At 43.8% G+C, this 21,741-nt stretch overlaps 1 protein-coding gene across 1 annotated transcript in view; it reads left to right on the forward strand.

The window, feature by feature from the left end:
- Positions 1-21,741, forward strand: part of Lmx1a (LIM homeobox transcription factor 1 alpha) — a 137,449-nt gene that overhangs the window by 105,537 nt on the left and 10,171 nt on the right. The gene's annotated exons all lie outside the window — the stretch shown is intronic.

The following is a 21,741-nucleotide window of genomic DNA, read 5'->3' on the forward strand; positions in this document are numbered from 1 at the left end:
AACACTATAGGGTGCTCTTTAAAGTAGTCACCCCCTAAAAATTACTCTTCAGACACACACACACACACACACACACACAATTTTAAGTGTTAGATTCCTGTGATAAGGGCCTTAGGAGATTTTAGTCTGTCTGGGCTTCAGCCCATGATCGTGCAGTTTGGAGAGCTCCTTAGGAGAGCTTAACATGCAGAGCAGCCAGGATTGGGGACCACTGGCCCAGGTGGTGGGACTCAGGATGGAGTTGTAGAGCTTTGATCAGCTGTTCTTCCCTGTTGAGGAGTTTGGTGCGGGGCCAGGGCAATTCTGGAGTATGACAGAAGGCAGTATTTCCCCTGGAGTGAGCAGGTGTAGTTAGGGTTGTGAGATGTAACAAACAAAAATCCAGGGTATGTGCGGTGATATATGAAGTTTGGTTAAACAGGGAATAATGTTTTTAATCAGTCTTTTCAGTGTGATATAAAAATTGTTTATCAGAAATTCTAATTCAACTGTGTGGCTTGTATTTTCCACGGCAGCTCTGGATACAGGAAGGATGTGGCAAAGCTGGTTGATGCCAGAGCCTGCAAAGGTGTGTGGATGATGTTGCATCGATCGATCGATCGATTGATGATTGACATGGAGAAAATAATGTAATTCTGTCCCAAGACATCTGTGTGCCCGCATCTCTTGTGTACAAGGCTTGGCTTCAACCAAGCAGCACAAGGAGCTTTTCCTTTCCTGGACCCTGAGTGGGAATCTCCCGTTACCTTGGCAACTCCCTCCCGCCGCTGCTCACAACAGTTTGAATTACACCCCTGCCAGGCAATCACCCTTCTGCTTACTTTTCTTCCCAGCTCTCATTTTCCCTGGAGCAGCAGCACTTGGACTGAAGGCCGCCTAGGTGCGGTTCTTGTTCCAGGTAAACTACCAGGATCTGGGGAGCTCCAGGATGCGTTGCAAGAGAGCGCAAGGAACTGGGGGCTCCCCATTCCCCGCGCGCAGTGGGCGCCCCCTTACCCACCAGCCCACCCCCGCCTCCGCTCTTCAAAGACCCTTTAGAAATGTGAGAGGCCGGGCGGACGCTGAAACACACACGGACGGCAGTTTTATGAGAAAATGCAGATAAAGAGCCCGGCGGTAGGGCCATATGTTCCCCATAATCTCCAAAGCCGTCACTTCAATTAGAGCCTCCCCTGAGTTCTAATGCCCAATCCTGAGTAAACAAGCCGCTCTGAAAGAAGACCTCGGTTTCCAATTAAAAGTGTACTAACATTTCTCCTTCCCTTAATTCCCGCGGAGCAAAGCCCCCGCGCGCGGGCGGAGGCCCGGTCGGGTCGCGGTGAGGTCGTCTGCGGCCCCGCGCTGCCCCGCGCTGCTGCGCGTTCCCAGGTGACGTCAGGCGGGCCCGGGATTAGTGCCCACCCCACGCTCCCGCGCCGCGCCGCGCCGCAGAGTTAATTAAAAGTAATGCCACGGTAAATCCGCCGGCTCTGGGCTGGCGGAGCCGCGCCTTCGGGCTCGCCTGCGAGTGAGCAAGAGGGGGTTTTCCAAAGCAGGTGCGCGCTGTGTGTGTGTGTGTGTGTGTGTGTGTGTGTGTGTGTGTGTGTGTGTGTGTGTGTGTGTGTGTGCGTGCGCGCGCGCGCGCGCGCTCAATATAAAGGATCATGCCAACATTTTGGAGACAGATTACCAACCTCTTACTCTCAGGTTTTGCACCTTTATTCCTACAGGCACACTTGACACCTAACTCCCAGGGCCAAGTTCTGCGTTGGTTTTAGCCACCAGGTCTCCTGAATGGTAACCGTACCACAGATAGAATTTTCTACCTTGTCTTCCCTCCGGGCCCCACTCTTTTTCTTCCGGCCCCAACCTTGAGACTTGTAAGGACATAAATAAATGGGGGCCAGATGTGAGGTTATTTAAATATCAGGAAAGCAATTTAGCACCTCCTGGCATTTCCCTAAGCGCTCTTTAGTGGGCTGAATTGGAACGTAGCGGGCCCTTCAGCCTCTGCATTAGGGCATTCATTCTAAAACCTTGGTTTCTATGGATGTTTTCTGTTCGGCCAGCACTGGTTGAAAGGTGCCTGGTTTCAGATGGGAGTGTGATTGATAGATTAACTTTCTGGCCTACTCTCTCTACCATGAAAGAATGAAAGAATTGAAGCCATTATATGAAAAATTCCAGAAACATCAATAAGCAGAAAATCCTCACTAGATCATTCAAATGCAAATGGTTCCCCTCCTTTCATGAAATATCTGCCCAAGTAATTACTTTAGTTTTTAGTGTGGCCTTGGCGGTGAAGACTTCAGAGAATTAGTCTCACTAAGTCCACCACTGTTTGTTTATTCCTTACTCTCTGATTGATGCTAACTAAATTAAATTGAGGCCTGTTCAACAAACATTTGCGGTACTATCTGTCCGACACTGGGCTAGACACTAGCAGTTGGTTACCAGAGGCAGAGAAAATGCCTCTGGGTGGCAGGCACTAGCCTCCTCAGAGGGGAAGAAACTTCTGTTAGAAGATGATTACAATAAAATACACACAAATGGTATGCTACAGGTACATCGTGCTGTGGACCCTACTGATGGGAGCAGTAATTCTCCAGGCGTATTTGTATTCACCCAGAAGATGGTTTGGGAAATGGTTTACAAAGGGTATGACATTGTCACTTGGACTTGACCGTTGGTCATTGGCAGGTGATGCATGGTAAATGAATGTGCTGTTAGGAAAGCGGGTGCTGTGTAGCATGACTGTTTCCTGTAGGGGAGGAAGGGCTGGAGCATAGGGCTCCTTGGGGATGCTCAGACCCTAATATAGATGAATGGTAAGGTTAATACTCAAACATGAAGTGTTCTGAGCAGCTTATTTGAATACATTCTTAAGGCTTTGAGAAGTCCAGTCCAAAGTTTGTGAACAGGGTTATGGGGCTTAGTCCATTCTTTTAAAAGAGAACTGAGGTCTGGAGTTTGGAGGATGTTGTTAGGCAGGCAAGATGGGAAGGAGGCTGTTGTGTGAGAGATGCCAGACAGAATTCATCTATTTTCATACTCATCCAATTCTCGGTGAATGCTGTATGTCAGGCATGGGAGTGAGTGTTGCTAAGGGTACAATGCTGAACAAAACCTGATGCACATCTGCCATCCAGGAATTTAAATTCTAGAGATTATGGGACTAGTATTACATAAAGGAAGTTGAGGGTGGTGACTTGAAGATTCCTAAATTGTATTACTAGTGACCTCACAAGAAGAAAGTTCAGGGGAAAGGGGCAGATGAATGAAGAGCAGAGGAGGGGGAGAACGCAGTCAGGAATGCAGTATATATCCTATAAAATTACGCAGAATGAGAGGAGGCATGGATAGGAGAAGGATGGGTAAAAATGTTGAAAGGAGTGACAATGATCAAGATGCACTGTATTCATAAACTGCTTTGTTCAGTGGCAACTCCTTTGTACAACCACTCAAAGATAATAAAAGAAAACTGAAAAGGAAAGGAAAAGCACAGGAAAGAGGGCTTTGGATAGTGAATTTGGATGGGCATGCTGTTTGAAGGGTTTAATGGTCCAAGTGAATGTAGACAGTTAGTGGGGAGTGGGCACATGGATCTAGGGTTCAAACAAAAGGTCAAACCTGGATTTGACATAACAGAAGCAGAGAGTCTAAAACCAGTTAATTTTTCACTGATGTGTTCACTGACTCTGCTGTTTGGGATGGCATGGCCATTGGAAATGGGCAGACATACACAATAACAGTACACCAAATATCAGTAGAGCAATGGTTCTCATAACATATCCTAGAACCAGAAGGTCAGCATTTTCTAGAATCTTGTTTAAAATCTTGTTTAAAATATTTAGCTTTCCCCATGTAATTGTAACCCCTCTGTATAGTATGTTCTCAAATAAAATAAAATAAAATTAAATAAAATTAAATAAAATTAAAAAAATAAAATAAAATAAAAAAAAGAAATTTCCAAACAAAAAAAAATATATTTAGCTTTCTGGGTTGGGGGTCAGAAGTCTGTTGGCTGGAAAGTTTCAGTTTAGAGCCCATCAAATATAGGGCATAAAGACTGTAAGCACAAGCTGACGATACCTGCATATCTTAGTGAGTGTTGTCTGCAGATCTATCCACTGCAATGCTATCTCTGGGTAGCTGTGAGTTATTCTGTCTGACTACTAGGGAGCACATAGGCTCAAATGTTTATTGACCCCTGAACTATTAGGAAAGTGATCTTTAACCCTTTCTCCTTTTTCTTTTTTGGTATATAAATCTCCTGCGATGCTGCCTTTCTCCCTCTCCCACACTGTCACTGATTACATCTTCTGTCTGTCCACATTTTTGCTGCATCCCAGCCCCACACAGCATGAGAATACATGTAAGAGAACTCAGGTATATGGCTTGGACGAGTTGCTAAAATCACTTTCCCTCGAAGTACGTGGTATAATAGTGTGTGCACACAGATACACACTCAGGCCCACATATTCCACATGACCCTCCTTATTCCCATGACCTCCAGTGTCATTCAGTCTGCACTTGAGTCACATCATCTCTGTGACCAGCTCCCTGGCAACAGAGACAATATGAAATATATAAGAAATAGTCCAAATGGACTTCAGTATAATGAGTAATAACTTATTGTCTGTGAATAAACTGGCAACAATTTGATGTGTGTGGACGCGATTTGGTGAAATAGGAGAGTGTAGGAAGGCAGAGCATCAGCGAACACATTGTTTTAAAACAAAAGCTTTGGGGTTGTGGATATCTGTGTTAAATTTCCAGTTCCTCCACCCTCATAGCTGCTGACCTTGAGTAAGTGTTGCAAGCTTCCCTTTCTATCCTGTTAAAGTAGACCATTGTGAGCCTTGGAGAAGAGATGTGTATTGTGGTTCCTAGTTCTAAGTAACTGCTCAACAAAGGGCACTCATTATTATCTACATCTATTCCGGGTTTCTGCTGGTTCTTTCAGCAATCCCATTCTACACTGGCAAAAGAGTGAGGAAATCCAAGAAGTGGCAACCCGCCAAGGACATCTTCCTGACCCACCAAAGTGCTCTTTTCATATGGTTAGGGAGCTGCACATTTGGTTGCTTGACAGGGACACAAGAAGCCACAGCTGGCATCACCTAATCTAGCAGCTGGGGTGTGACCAGGGGGATTTGGGGTTCTTTAAAGAAGGACAAAGGATACCAGGCACAGCCGCTGAAAAGCGGAACATGCCAAGGGGAATGTGACATTGATTCTAGCACTTTCTCCAAGAATTGGTTTATACCTGCATGCACAGGTAATCAGTTTAGTCTCTTCTTGAACAATCAGCTACACCTGGGAAACACTTCTGCTTTGGAGAAAGTGGGTTCGCCCCTCTAACTAAACCCGGAAAAGATGGCAGAAGCGTCCTCTGAAAAATACCTTGGGAAGTGTTCACTCTCCACCACACTTTCCTCTGGTAGTGTCTCCTAGCACTCCAGAAGATTGCAAACCTACTCTATATTGTATGTACAGGGGACCCACAAAGACCTGGCTTTTCCCTTCGATAGGTTGGTAGAACAAGGTACTGGCACATTCTCATGCTTTTCTGGGTATTGAAGAAAAGAATGGAAAAATACCTTCCTCTCTTTGAACCTTAAGTCTCTGAGCCTGGATGCCAGATCTACCAATAAGAAGGAGTCATGGGGAGGGGGTGGAGATTTTACCCAAGGTGTAGGGTTTCCCTGAGCTGTTCAACACCTCTCTCTGGGGCGTCTTGTTGCTCTAGCACAGAGGTGTATCTGTCTCCAGCCTTCCCCACTCTTTGGGGACTTTGAAGACTGGTTTTACTGAACCCAACTTCTCACCCCCCACCCCCGTTTTCTTAGACCCTAGGCTCAGTGGGGCAACATTTGTTAACAGAGGGAACTGCCTTAAAAACACTTCTTTTTCAGATGCAATGAACCATACTCAGCTCAGCCACCATGGTGCCCTAAATGCTTTTGCATAGATGTAGCATTTGTGGCAGGATACAGCTTTCCACTTTGCATCTCTGGCCCTCATCTACTAACAACTGGAAACGTCCATTGTGTATATAAACCACATTGTATTAATCCACTCATCTGTTATAGAGCATCTGGCTGTTTCTATAACTTGGCTATTATGAATAATGCAGCAGTGGACATGGATATCCAAGTGTCTTTTCCTTATCTTGATTTGTAATGATTGGGGTAGATGCCCAAGAATGGTATGTGTGGGTCATAGGGAAGTTTAATTTTTTTGAAGAACCTTCAGATTTCCTTCCAGAATCGTTGTTCTAGTTTACATTTCCACCAACAATGCCAGCATCTGTTGTTTGAATTCTTAATGGTGACTAATCTAGCTGGGGTGAGATGAAATCTTAAAGATGCTTTGATTTGCATTTTCTTTATGGCCAGGGATGTTGAGCATTTCCTCCTGTATCTATTTGCTGAATTTTTTAATTTAAATTTTTATTGTAAAGGTAATATACAGAGGGGTTTCAGCTACATAAGTCAGGCAATATGTACATTTCATTTTGAACAGTGTTAACCCCTCCCTCATTTTCTCCCACTTTTTTCCCTCCTGACTCCCCCTATTTGCCATTCTTACTTCTTCTTGCTCTGAGAAGTCTCTTAAGTTCCGTTGCCTATTTATTGATTGGCTTAGGAGTTTTTTGAGCTCCTTGTATATTTTGGATATTAGGCCTTTGTTGAATGATTGTTTGTGAAGACTTTTCCACATCTGTTAACTTTTTCTAGTTTAGTAACTATGTCCTTATCTGTGCAGAAACCTTTTATTTTGATGCAACCCCATTTGTCAAATCTCTCTCCTAATTGCTATGCTCCTCGGACTCTTCTCAAAAACTTCCTACCTATGCCTATAAGTTCTAATGTTTCTCCTATTCCATCTTGCAGTAGTTTCAAAGTTTCAGGTCTGACATTTAGGTCTTCGATCCACTTTGAGTTGAGATGAGTGCATGGTGACAAACAGGGATCCAATTTTAGTTTTCTATATATGGATGTCCAGTTTTCCCAAAACCAATGATTGAAAAGGCTATCTTTTTTCTACCTTATATCTTTGGATTCCTTATCAATATCAAATAACTTCGGTGTATGGCTTTATTTCTGGATCTTCTAGTCTATTCCTTTGATCTTTGGGCCTGTTTTTGTCCTAGTACCAACCTGTTTTTGTTATAGCTTTGTAGTAGAGCTTGAGGTCTGGGATTGTGATAATACCAGCATTGCTTTTTTTGGGGGGGTGTCCAATCGTGGGGCCTGAATTCTGGGCCTGGGCGCTGTCCCTCAGCTCTTCAGCTCAAGGCTAGTGCTCTACCACTTGAGCCACAGCACCACTTCTGGCTTTTTTCTTTTTGCTTATGTGGTGCTGAGGAATCAAACTCAGGGCCTCAGGCATGCAAGGCAAGCGCTCTACCACTGAGCCACCTTCCCAGCCTTGCTTTTTTTTTTGTCTACAATTGGTTTGATTAGTTGAGGTCTTCTGTTGTTCCATGTGAATTTTTGAATTGTTTACTCTAGCTCATTAATGAACATCATTGAGATTTTGATGGGGATTACATTAAATTTGTAGATGGCCTTTGGCAGTATGTATAATGGCTATTAATTTAAACAGCCTATCTGGCTTAAGAGGACTTGAGTATCTGAAGCCATGTCTTGCCTTTGTTTTTTATTCTAAAATACTACTTTTGGTTCCATTTTTAACATATATAAAAGTGGAAATGACCTAGCATAATCATAAAATACTACAGCAAAAGTTTAGTCAGCTACATTGTTTTCTTCCCTGGTGGTCCATAAAATAAAGACATAGTTTTACAATTAAAGCCAGCCTATTTTTGATGAAACATTTCTAGGACAGATTACAGAGATCATTTCAATTTTTTCTATTCCTAGAAGTTATGTGGGATGTAGTTAAAGCATGTGTTTTTAACTGCTTGGGCTGTATGTGACATAGAAGTTCAGCTGTTGGACAAATTGGAGGGAGTTTTTACAAGCAGAAATGACATTCTGTCCATTGTTCATTTTATCTCTCCTGTCTGGAGTAAGATTTTTGTTTTTAAGTTCTTACTGGCCTTTTAGCCTTTTGTCTTTGGCCTCTGGGATCTGGCCATGGTGCTGATTGCCCCTAGAACTCTAGTCCTCACTTCCAGCAGGTCCAGGACTTGAAGTGTGTATCCGGGGGTAAATGTTTGCATCCGTAATGTAATTTCTTCTTATGTATAAGCTTAGCAAACTAGCTGCAAGGAAGATAAAAGAAGTTAGGGAGTGAATAACTTGGTTTCCAGAATGGCTCGTGAAACGCAGGCCTGGAAATCCTGGGCAAATGCAGGGACAGTCTCACCACACCTGTGCACTCCTTTGTCACTCTCAGTAATTAAGTTGGCAAAGGCCATCCTGGTGGGGAAGAGCAACTGTCAACATTTAAAAAAGAGTTTAGTTCAGAGAATTGATGATGCTCTGCAGCTGAGATTTTTTTTGAGATTATTGAGATGCAAACAGATTGGGATGGCGAGACAATGTACAAATTAGCATCAAAGGGACAGAGCAGAGGGACAGACTGGGCAGGCGAGATAGCTGCTGGTGCCGAAGCTGAAGCGTCCACGGCTTGTCAGGTGTGAGCTGGCAGGATGTGAAGACGTGAAGATTCAGCAGCTGCCAGGGTCATAGCACCTGAGGCAGAAGGAGGTCAAGGAAACACCTTGGTTTCTGTAGCTCCTCTGACTTCCCATTTCTCTTTTCCAGTGACTAGCTAATGCCTCTCATGCTACTTAAATTAAATCTAAACACCCTGTCACAGCTTCGGTTAAACCTGTCATGATCTGGCACGTGCCTCTTACCTCATCTCATACTATTTTCCTCTTTATGGACTATGACCTAGCCTGGGACATGACCTCTGCCTGGGGGCATTCTGCCCTAAGTTGACCAATCAATTTGCTTGCTCTTTTCACCTTCAAATGCCACTGTTTCATCAGGATCTTAATCCATGAGATTGCTAAATACTCCATTTGAAATAGCATCCTTCACCATCACAGACATCATTGTCCTATAGCCGCATCAGTGCCCTATAGCCATTTAAATCTGACTTATATTCTAAAATGATTTGGCTCATTACTTATTGAATATGTCCTTCCCCCTCAAAAAAGGTGACTCCTACTTGAAATAAGGGAGTTGTATGTATTATTCACTACTGTACTGTCAGGACCTGAACCCAAGGCTTCAGCATTATGGGTCATCAGTAAATGTTCACTGCAGGTATGAACTGAAATTCCCTTTAAAGGGTATAATTATAATACCCAGATAATTATAAGCTGCTAATGAATGATTCTTTCCTTAATTATGGCTACAGTTTTTCTCTCCTCTTTTTTTAACAATTGTTTCCCTCCTGTCTCTTCCTTCTTCTTTCTCCTCCTCTTCCTCTTCCTCTTCCACCTCAACCCTTTCTCCTCCTCTTTCCTTCTACTTCTTCTTCTTTCCCTCATCCTCCTTCTCCTCTCTTTCTCTCTCTCCTTTCATTTTGTCATTTTTAACAAAGTCTCACTATGTGTCCCATGCTAGTTTGTCAATATGTAGTCTAGGCTGCTCTTGAATTTATGATCATTTTGCCTCAGTCTCCTCCATGATTGGATTATAGGTGTATGCTACCATAACTGGCATTTCTCTCATACTGATACCACTTCAAAACTGTAGTACACTGGTGGTTTGAATTTCGACGCTTACTGTGTACCCAGTATTGGAAGCTGAGAGATTTGGAAAAAATTAACTTGCTTCCAAAAGAATCAGCTTCAAATCCAGGTCTCTGCAATGCTTCTGGCCTTCTCTTAACAGTTCATGCTGCTGACTCTGTATTATAGGAAATGGAAACAAGGCACTTCTGAGTCAGCACAGCTTACTCTTCTTTACTGTCAATGCCCCAGCTTTCTCTTGTGTGCTAGAATACTCTTGCTTTTGCCTCCTTTGTGTTATATTTATTTGTTATACATATCCTACTGTCTACAGATCTTCTTGCAGAAGCCTGCACCACCTCCCATGATCACATTAGATCTCTCTTTATTGGAGGCTCCAGAATCTTATACTTTATCAAAACATGTCTCCTCCAGTTTTGTAAAAGCCTGCTCACCTGTCATCTTCTCCACTTCACTGTGTTCTCTGGGACTCTTTCTTTTGGATGGGTGTGTTAGGCATAAAATAAATGAATAGGTGGATAAGAGGATCCTGTAACCAAAGGAGGAGGCTGCAATGCTTGGTAAGAAATGTATGCATTATCCTGCCCATGTAATTGTAACCCCTCTGTACAGTATGTTCACAAATAAAATTAAATTAAATAAAAAAAGAGGATCCTGTATCCTTTGTATATGAAAAATATTTATCCTTGAAGATAAAATTTCTATAAAATGAAGAATTTTTTCAGTGGGAAAGTCTAATTCAGCAGATGGAAGTGTAGTCTATATACAGCTTCTAAAGTACAGGTCTATTACACAGAGCAGGTATGTGATAGAAAAAAATTTACGCAGACTTAACCACCTGATAGCAATGTGAAGCCACAGCTGCTGTTAAGAGTCTATCAGCTACCTACATTTTCCACATTTCAAGTTGCTTCTCCTTGGTCAGGCTTTCTGATAATCTCTTGCTCCAGCTCTCACCTGTATCAGCAAAGATGAAACAGCTGAACCTCCAGTGGAGGACATTTTTAAAGTTTGATCTAAGACACCACAAAACAGGCACATTGGGTAACTTTGATATTTTGTGAGAGATGCACAGCTCTGAAATCATCAGGGTCTGGCAAACAGAAGGGCTGCTCAGCACTTCACTTCAGCCCTGAAAGAGGTGATAATGAAAGGGAGGTGAGAAGGGGGATGAAGAGAAACTTGAACATGAGGTGGATACAGATGCCTTTCAAGGGCTTGCTACTCTCCTACTAGCTTGTATACCCGTGGAGCTGGTGTTTAGTAGCCACTGCATTGACAGAGGAGGGAGAAGTACTTGTGCTTGGCAGAGTATTTGAGGCAATGCTTACCAATCTCAGCCCTGTTCATATCAACCTTAGGTCACTGCTCTATACCATATTTACCTTTTCCTCCAGTCATTCTCATTATTTTAAGGTAGAAAACAGGGTTGTTTTTTTTAAAAAAAAACATAGTTTAAATTCTCCTTAATTATCAAATCTAGCACGAATCATTGAGGATTTGAAATAATTGGAAAGGGATAAAAAACTCAGCCGGGATGAAAATACAAAGGTGTTGAGATTCCAACACTACAAAAAAATAGAAGGGGTTATCATTGCTCATTACTTCTTCAGAGGATCTTGCAAATGGCCTTCTGTGCATATTCAGAAGGTGCATATTCAGAAGGAAGAGGAAGGAATATTCTGTTCTGCATCAGTGATTTTCAAGCATGGTTCCTGGATCAGTATCATTATCATCTCCTGGGAAACCATTAAGGCTAGGAAGGCTCAGACCCCATCCCAGACCCATCAAAAGGGAAGTTCTGTGGGATGTCCCAGCAATCTGCTCAGCTTTCAGACACTGCTTCTGAGGTGTAGTTAATTTGGCAGCGGCTATTCTAGCTAGTTTTTAAGGTTCAGAGTAGCAGTAATTTTCCTCCTACTCTGATTTCTATGGTAAACTGTGCCTTACAAATAATAACAGGATTGAGAAGAAGATTGTTTAGTGGTAGAAAGTCAAGGCTAGCTAAGACTGGTGATGTAGTGATGTGCTGTTTGCGAAGATTTCACCAAAGGGCTATCTTGGGACACCCAATTTCACTCAAGGATAACAACAACAGTTTCTAAAGTTTGTTGCACACTATACTGGATTTAAACTACATTTAGAGAGAAGTCTCCTGTGAAGCATATTTATGCTTTCCTTACCTAATCTTGTATTCATGTCCATTAAGAATTATAGCTATCAAAATCTCTAGACAGCACTGAAGGTTTCCTAGCCTCATGCTTCTGCCTTTCTAGAAAGCTGTCGTTGAAGACTACATGTCTTAGTCCACACCACAAGTTGTGCCATTGTACCTACTCTGGAGTGTTCCCCTCCCTTTCTGCTTGGTTCTCTTTCCTTTTCTTCAGTTTCCTCTAGCCATCATTATCATAGTTACGGAATTCGTTGTCATGGCCTTTTCTCCTGTGCTTACTGCAACATAGTTTATGGGTACTAGTGAAACAGTGGATGATTGGTGGGATCAATAACAAGGAAAGAGATATTTAGGTTGTAGTTCGAGTGAAATAAATGTCATCTAAGCTAAGTCATAGCAATAGTCATAGCAATAGCTAAGTCATAATAATGACCTGCTCTGTCTTTGTCTTATGGAATAGACTGGAATATAAAGACACCAAAGTTGGCTGAATATTGGTGGTTTCTGTTTCTGCTCACCTTACCAAACCAGCAGAGTGCCTGATCAGAACCACAGTATTTTGGCCAGGGGTTCAAGAAATCTGGTCAGTTGTGGTTATCCAAGCAACTTCGTGTGTGTGTGTGTGTGTGCGCGCGCGCGCGCACGCACCCACGCACGCACGCACGCACGCACACACACACACACACACACACACACACACACACACACACACCAGTCCTGGGGCTTTAACTCAGGACTTGGGCACTGACCCTAAGCTGTTTTGCTCAAGGCTAATACTCTACCACTTGAGCCACAGTTTCACTTGCAGCTTTTTTGTGGATCATTGGAGAAAAGAGTCTTAAGGACTTTACTGCCTGTCTGGGCTGGCTTTTGAAAGGCAATTCTGAGATCTCAGCCACCTTGAGAGCAGCTAGGATTACAGGCATGACTCATGCACATTTGTCTATGTTTGCTTTGAGTACAATGGGGTTGGTGTGGCGGAATCTTCGGACACTGGGACTGTAGGTATTTGTAGTATGTGACAGTTTGAAGCATATACCTTGCTTACTGTGTATATATATATATATATATATATATGTATATATATGTATACATATATACATATGCATATATATACATATATATGTATATATGTTTTATGTATACCATATATAATTATGTTTTACTTTTAATCAGATATGAAGGAAAAAGATGTAAACTTTCAGAGGGAAAGACTCAGTATATGTGTGTGTATATGCATATGTGTGTTTGTGTGTAGGAAAAGAGAGACAGGAGCAGTGTTAGTGTAGCCCTACTCAAATGTGAAAAGACCTGAAACCGTTGCAAATCATTAGTCATCATTCCACCACTCTGGACCAATACCATTCTGTTTCCCTACAAACCTCCCAAGCACAAGGTCTCCCTTCATGAGCAACCAGCCAGCTGAGGAAGGCAGAAGGAAAGACATCCAGCTGTGGCCAGCTGCCAGAATTGAGGAGTGGAGAGGCACAGCCCCAGTGGGGCCTGCTTGGCTGCCTAGCAGGATGCCCTGGCGCTGACCTGCCTGGCCCCTCCCCTACCTGGCACAGAAGCCCCATCCACAGGGGACATCGCAAAACAAAGGTGTCTTTCTTGGAACCTTTTACCTGTAACCTCACTCAGGAGTGCAACTTGGCTTTTGTCTGTTCTGTTCTGCTCTTGATACGCTTAGTGCACTATGACTGGAGATCGTCCCTGAACTTGGCCCTGCAGAGGTTTGCAGAGGCTGGGCAGGTAGTGTGCAGAGGGAGGGGGAGGAAGGAGGGAGGGGGAGGAGGGAGAGAGGGGAAAAAGCAGGACCAGGGTGGGGCAGAAGGTAGAGGATTTGAATAAGTTCTGTCCTTTTGGGACTGAAAAGAATGGTTTTTCCAGCCTCTCCTTCCAGCCCTTTCTTTCTGCACTCTTTAATAAAAGCAGCAGGGCCTGAAATTGTGCAGCACCTGACATTTTGCAAGCACCAAATATCCATGGATCTTTGGCGGGGAGGGGGTGGTGTGGAGGCAGGCAGGTGAGGAGTAGAATAAAAGAGTGTCCCAGCTGTGTGCCCTTCAGCAAGAGATCACCACCGCCGTCACCACACTTTTCCACACATCCCACCCTCAGTTTAGTCATCTATTAAAAAGGATGAGGATAGCTGGGCACTGGTGGTTCATGCATGTAAATCCTAGCTACTCAGGCAGCTGAAATCTCACAATTGCCTTTTAAAGCCAGAGAGGCTGGTAGAAAAGTCCCTGACTCTTATCTCCAGTTAACCCTCCAAAGCTGGAAGCTGAGGTGTTGTTCAAGTGGTACACTGGTGGCCTACAGCAAAAAACCTCAGGAACAGCATCCAGGCCCAAAGTTCAAGTGCCAGAACTAGCACACAAACAGGGTTGAGGATATATTTATGTATTTCCTGCCTTGTACAATGGTAGCAGAAGCAGTTTTTAAAAAGAAGCAATTGTAAAATGATACATTTCAAGTATTAGGTAAGCATATAAGAATCTTTAAATCATCTTGGAGATGATTCTCAGGGTGTGAGAAGTTTTATCCCTAATTGTACAGTTTACTAACAAAAATGTTGTGGCCTGTTACTTCTGTCACTCCGTATGCTCTTCTAACATAGAGAATGAACATTCAGTGTCTGTCTCCCCCCCCCCAACACACAAAACACACACACACACACACACACACACACACACACACACACACACACACACACACACACACACACACACACACACACACACACACACACACACACACACACACACACACACACACACACACACACACACACACACACACACACACACACACACACACACACACCCCACTACACTACACTTTGGCCAGAAAATTCATGTCATTTACTTATGCCTGATTTACTGGTTAGAAAGCTAGGTTCCTTTCTCCCTACAGGGGTGTCTCTGAGAAGGGGTTTGAGACTATAAATAAACCTCACTTGAAACATAGCCCTGCCATCTGGGTCCTTTGTGTGCTGGGGCAGGCTCTTGAAGTTCCCAGAGGCAATGTTTATGCCTTAGCTGGGGGGAGAGTATAAGACCTTCTATGCTGTGCAGCAAAGATGAATTGAGATGAAATTTGTACTGGTCCATGAAACATAGACATCTTATTTTTCTTCCTCAGAGTCTTTGTCTACTGCTTGGACTGAAGAAACTTTCTCAGGATCACCCTCACACTAGCACAGCAATTCAAGGCCTGATACTTGTGCCTTCTCTGGTCTGCCATGTTCTGTGCTCACACTTTTCCCATGTAGCTCCAGCCACAGAGCCCCATGTCCATCATGCAAGCCTCATTATTACCAATCACAACAGCACTGGAACATCAGGACCCTGCCAATGGACAGGTGGCCTCTCCATACTGAGTTCCTCTCTCCCCCAGAGGTGCACCCTCTGCTGGAGACCCTAATGACCTTCTGTTCATCTCTGTACATATTCTCATCTGTCTTCCAGTCCCAAGTAGGATGATCCCTTCTGTGGAATACCTACTTGACTTTCCGAACCCATGCCTCCCTTACCTCTTCATTCACTGCCTCTCTGGCTAATCGACACTTCTAAATGCTCAATATTTTTATTTCTAGTTTTTACCATATGTACTTAACCAGATACTATTTTACATTCTTTTGGTCTCTTGCATTTTAACCTCCCCAACTTATTTTTCTTTTTCTTAAGAACAAGAGGTTATTCTTACACTTCTTATTCATCTTCACAGTGCCTTGGACAAAGCTGGGTGCTCTATGGCAGGTTAGGAGGGTTTATTTGAGGAACTTTCCCTTATCTGGCTGTCAGACCTCTGGTCTCTCAGCATCCCATTTCCTCTCAACTCTTTTTTTTAAAAATGCTGCTAGTAAGGCTTGAACTCACGGTCTCTGGCTGTTACTTGGCTTATATTTTTTGCTCAAGGGTAATACTATACCACTTGAGCCATACCTCTACTTCTGGCTTTTTGAAGATGAATTGGAGATAAGACTCATAGACTCTTCTGCTTGGGCTGTCTTCCAACCTCTGTCCTCAGATCTCAACCTCCTGAGTAGCTAGTAGTATGAGTGTAAGCTACCAGTGCCTGGCGGCCCTCTGTACTTTTTTTTAATCTGGCGAATTGTTCATCTTTTGTGTTTCATTTTCAGTACAGGTGACACCCACACTGCACTGTGTATTCTTCACCAGTTTCCTCCCTCCACTGGGGCTTGGGTCCCTCTCATCTACCCCAGCTCTCAGCTTTCCATTGTGCAGAGCCTCACAATAGTGTGGGTACGAGCCCTCACCAAATGGTGACCAAGTGCGTCATTAAATTAGCAAGTTCCTGCTCACATCTTCTACTGGAGTTGTATTTAGTCTGAGTTGGGATCTTCTTGAAAAACAATATGGAAGATGGATTCAAAACAGTAGCTGCACAGACTTTGTTTTCCCAAAGACCCATACTGCTGTCTCTTGCATTTTGAAACGCCCCTCTCAGTTCACCCTACCCAGAGGTGACCACCTCTGTTCACAGGAAGAATGGAATTCCAACCCGATAGTTCAGGGCAGCAACTGAAATATCTTCCTGTATTTCCTGGCTTCATAAATCCCTCCCTTATTTCTTTCCCTCCTCCCTTCACCCTCAACAAACCCCAGACCCTTCCTCTACTCCCTTGGCCTGAAAGACATTTATGAGGCTCATCACTGGGGAAGCATCTGAGACTATCCCTGCTTCTCTCTCTCCCCTCACATGAGGGTCTTTCAATCCTTTCCCTTGCCCTCACCTCCTGAGCCAAGCTTAGATATCTCATGCCCCTGTTTATGGGCCCTTGGGATTTGTCCAACAACCTGCAATGAATCTAACGACCCCACAGGTAGTGCAGCTCCATCTCCCAGCCATAAAGCATGGCTGGGTCTTTCATCTGCGATTGCTTATGTCATAAGCCAGTGGGAGGAACAGAAGTGTGGGAGCCACAGCCTTGAACTATTCCAGACTTTCCCCCCTCTTTTTTTTTTACAAGAAAGGGGAAAGAAAGGCCTTGAGAAACATGCTCAAACTTTATGCCAAGCCGATTCATTTCATTCTGGTAGGTTGTGCGAGGAGACTTGATCTCTGGACTTCCCCACTAGCAGTCAGATTTATGCTGTGCTTGTGTCTAAATGGCCTCCAGGGATGCTGACATTTGTTGTCGGCGAGCAGCACGTGGAGTGGTGTTTCTTTCATCTCTGCTGAGGGGTGTCAGCTTAAATTATGAGGGATTGCTCCAGCCTGCATCTGGGTGTGGGAGTCTCTGGCAAGGGAGAGGGGCCGCCCCTCTGCTCTGCTTCTCTGCTGTTTGAAGCTTTTCCTTCGTAATTCTGCTCCTCGGTGTTCCTCCTGGCTCTGGGAAAAATCTCCTGACTCTGTTAGACTTTTCCTTGCCTTTGGGCAAATTGACAAGTATATATTTCAAATGCTGCATCCCTCTTCCTTCCCCTCCCCTCCCATCCCCTCTTCTCCCCTTTCCTCTCTCCCTTTCTTTTCTTTTTCTTCTCTATCCCTCTCTTTTCTCTCTCTCGCTCCCTGCCACCCTCTCCCTCCTCTTTCTCTCTTTTCTTTCTCTCTCTCTTCCTCTCTCTTGCCAGTACCGAGGCTTGAACTGAGGGCCTGGTGTTCTTAGTACTATACCACTTGAGCCACAGCTCTACTTTTGAGTTTTGGGTGGTTAATTAGGGATAAGAGTCTCCTGGGCTTTCCTGCCTGGGCTAGCCTTGAACGGCAATCCTTAGAGCTCAGCCTTCTGAATGGCTGGGTGTATAGTGGCAAGCCAGCAGTATCCAGCCGACACTGCATGTTTGCATGGAGAAGTTGGAACTCTAATCCAGCAGGTCTTCCTTGCTGAAAGAGCATACTGGGGCGTCATTGAACATCCAAGGAGCAGCTTTGGAATTACCCAAAGAAAGTCAAAAGATAATGTTATGCCCCTGACATATCCATATCCATATGTCGATTCAGCGGCTGGAGCCCGGTGATAGATAGCCATGTCAGTTCCTGTTGGCAGCTATGTGGTGACATGTGTCTCTGTACTTCGTGACTTGCCAAGGTGCTGCTCTTTCCTTCCATCTTTGGCTTCTCTCTTACCCAGACCTGCCTAGGACACCTGAGAAGAGTAGAAGCATTTCTTGTTAAACATGTGTGTTGTTGACCATGGAAGAGAACACATTAGATCATGCAAGCCATTGATTCCACCATGTATCCCATGAGCAGCACTTTCTGTTCCTAGAATCAGAACTCCCAAAATCGGAACATGTAAGTTTTGATGGAGAACAGGATTATGAGGTCTAGGGCCAGGAGTCAGCACACTTTGGCATGAGGCCAAATCTAGCCTCCTGCCTGCTTAGGAAATGCAGCTTGATTGGAGCACACCTATTCCATTCATATCACCTGGGGCTACCCTCTGCCCTCTAGGATGGAAGACATAAGGAAATGCAAAAGAAAACACAGAGCCTATGAAGATGAAAAATGTTATTCTCTGTAATTCTACAGAGAAGTTCTATTCCAGAGCATAAGGTACTTCAGGGAAGACAAAATGAGGGACCTGAAGAAAGAATAAAGGTGATTGTAGGTAGCAGAAAGGAGGAATCAGGGGAAAATGAACCATACAAGTGACAGGAACACTATAGAGACAAACCAGTATGACTATTGCTCCCCCCCTCCTCCTCCTCCACCACTACCACCTCCTCCTCCTCCTCCTCCTCCTCCTCCTCCTCCTCCTCCTCCTCCTCCTCCTCCTCCTCCTCCTCCTCCTCCTCCGCCTCCTCCTCCTCCGCCTCCTCCTCCTCCTCCTCCTCCTCCTTCTCCTTCTCCTCATCCTGTTTTCTTCCCTGTCTTCTGTATAGGGGTGACAGAGAAAGAATAAGCAGTTCCCTGTAGGGCTGTCTAGCCTTGGAGATGGTTCTCTTCCCCTTCTCCTTGTTGGGGTAACAGCTCTTTGGAAACGTGCAGGTGTCCTAGGGAAGGCTGGGTATCGTGACAGCAATGGGAGGATCCCCCAGGCCCTGTCTGGGAACATACTCCAGCAATCACACCCTCTCCGGAACCAGCCCCACTCCCACACTTGCTTTCCACTGACTTGGTCTGTTGTTGAGAATCCATGTCTGCAGAAAAAGAGATAAATGAACACTGGTAACACAAAATCTTAGCACAGACCTCTGATCAATAGGAGACTATTACTGACTGACAGTATGTGTCTTGGATCAAGAATAGTTTTTAGGATGAAATGATGGCCATCATTTATTTGTTCAACACCTATCACAACCTAAACAATGCTTAAACCCTGTACATCTATCAGCTCATTTTAATTCTGACAACACAATTACTTTTCCTCATGAGTATCTGAGGATGAGTCTTTATGAGTACATTCAGAATCTAGCACAGTAACCAGTAGGGCCAGAATTCAAGCATAAGTGTAGATGAGTCCAAAAGCCCATGCTTGTAGACACAATGCCTCTTTTCCTGGATAGTGTCAGCCTATGGGCCACTCTTATTTTTTATTTTAATTTTTCCAGTCCTGGAGCTTGAACTCAGGGCCTGGACACTGTCCCTGAGCTTAATTTGCTGAATGCTAGCACTCTACCACTTGAGCCTCGGTGCCACTTCCAGCTTTAATGTTTATGTGGTTCTAAGGAATCGAACCCAGGGCTTCATGCATGCTGGGCAAGCACTCTACCACTAAGCCACATTCCCAGCCCTGGGCCACTATTATTATTTTAGGCTTTACATTTTCATTAGTTACCTTATCTAACTTATTAAGCATTTACACGAAACTGTATTTGGTACAACAGTGACAGTAAAAGAATCTTTGGACTGGGGGGATGGGAGGGGTAAGATGGGAAGGGGAAACAAAGGAGGAGGCAACAATGCTTGGTAAGAAATGTACTCATTACCTTGTCCATGTAATTGTTAACCCCTCTGTATCGTATTTTCACAATAACATAAAAGAATCTTTGGACTCCATAAGACATGCAAATATTATTTTGTTGACCACAGTGATAGAACTTGAGATGTTTGAAGGTAACATAGTTTCATTTTAAGATGTGTTGTGTTCAAGTTGTCCTGCTCCTCATTTTTTTTGTTTTTTGTTTTTTTTAAATTGTGAAAATACCGTACAGAGGGGTTACAATTACATGGGCAAGATAATGAGTACATTTCTTATCAAGCATTGTAGCCTCCTCCTTTGTTTCCCCTTCCCATCCCTTCCCATCCACCCCCCCCCCCACCTCCCCGCCAAAGTTGTAAAGTTCTTTTTTGACACTGTCTTGTACATCTCATTGTTGTAATGGGTCCATCTGTATCCCTATTTAAACAATTTGTTTTTTCCCTTCCCCTCCACAAAGTATACCAACAGTGAAAACAGAGGTTATACTGTGGGGGAGGGACATACAAAGCAACAAAGAAATCATCTTTTAAATATGTTAGAAACAATCGCAAGAAAGAAAAACCATTTGAATACTTATCTTGGGGTTCATTTCGCCTAACATCAACTTATCTGACCTTTTCTGCTTGTCCTGCTTCTCATTTTTAAGGCTGGCCTTCAGCCCTGGCCCCTTTGGAGTCACCTGCCTTGCTAATCTGCATGAAGCTTGGGTAGGATGTCTGCCTGGTAACACCAGAGAAGTGTCTTCTTCACCTGACTGCAGAAACTCCTTGGCTGAAACATGGAGGCCGGGAGAATTTCTAAGCCATGGAAGAGTAGGATGAAGGGTGAATCTGTCCTATCTTTTGTCCTCTCCTTATTTCCCTGAGGTTCTTCATTGTTTGCTTCCTCCTTTCAGTTTTTGCTTCTCCTTCTGGGTTGTCTGGGACCTCCCCTTTCTGTGAAGTTAGAATTACAGGTGTGACCTACCTACTTGATACCAAAGGCTTTAGTGAACAACTTAGAACAGAATCTCTCTTACATAGTCTTTTCCTAAACCTTAGCTGCACTTTTTAAGGATTGAAGTCTCTGTATCTGAGTGCCCAGGAAAGAATGTGATGGATGTTCAAAGCTTGATTTTCCTTACAGATCCCTGTATTCCTCACTGCTTACAGAATGGAATTATTCCACAAAGCCTTGTAGTTACTTTAGTAGGGAGTTGCTTATTTTATAGGTACACATGTTTGAGGCATTGCTGGTCTTAGCTGGTCACTTGGTGTTAGTCATCTGTGCTTTTAAGTAATCCAGTGCTTTCCTTCCATGCCATTTTGAACAATAATGTTTTTGTCTCCTGTGGCAGCTAGAATTCCTGACACAGTGTCTAGGAAGTGGCGTGTGACTTCTCCAGATATATTTTGGAAAAACATAATTTAGGAAATCATATTAATAACTTACACATACTAAGCACTTATCATGTGCTGGGCAGCATTCAGATGCCTTCCAGGGATGGGGACCATCCTGCCTTTGGGCTGTATAAAGTCCACAAAATCATTTGGTACATGATAGACACATGTGCTTTGCAGATGCTTCTTTTCAGCTGCCCCTGGATGTCTGAATTGAGGATCATTTTTATGGCCCTTGAATAATGTTGTAATTATCCAAATGGCCCTTGGCTGAAAACAAATTCTCTGCCTCTGATCTTTACAACAGCCCCTTAAAGCCTCTTACGTCACAGTTTTGAACCTGAAGAAATTTTGGGTCATAGAAAGATGTCTAACTTGCTACACTGGGAGATTCAGAGACAGGACATCACTCTGGTAAACTCCTGAGGTGTCATAGTGGACTTTCTGCTTCCTGCCTTGGGGTTCAGAAGAGCTTTGCTTAGCCTCTTCCTAAAAGTTATCAAAACCATACCTCACAGCTTATTCTACTCACATGCCAAGCCATCCTCCTGGGAGTGTGGCATCCAAGAGTCTTGTTACTTAATAATATACAACTCCAAGAAGTAACTGAAGGACTCACCACATTGTTTTC

The sequence above is a fragment of the Dipodomys merriami genome, unplaced genomic scaffold, assembly GCF_024711535.1.
Source record: "Dipodomys merriami isolate MVZ:Mamm:240054 unplaced genomic scaffold, mDipMer1.0.p SCAF_24, whole genome shotgun sequence".
Classification (NCBI taxonomy): Eukaryota; Metazoa; Chordata; class Mammalia; order Rodentia; family Heteromyidae; genus Dipodomys; species Dipodomys merriami.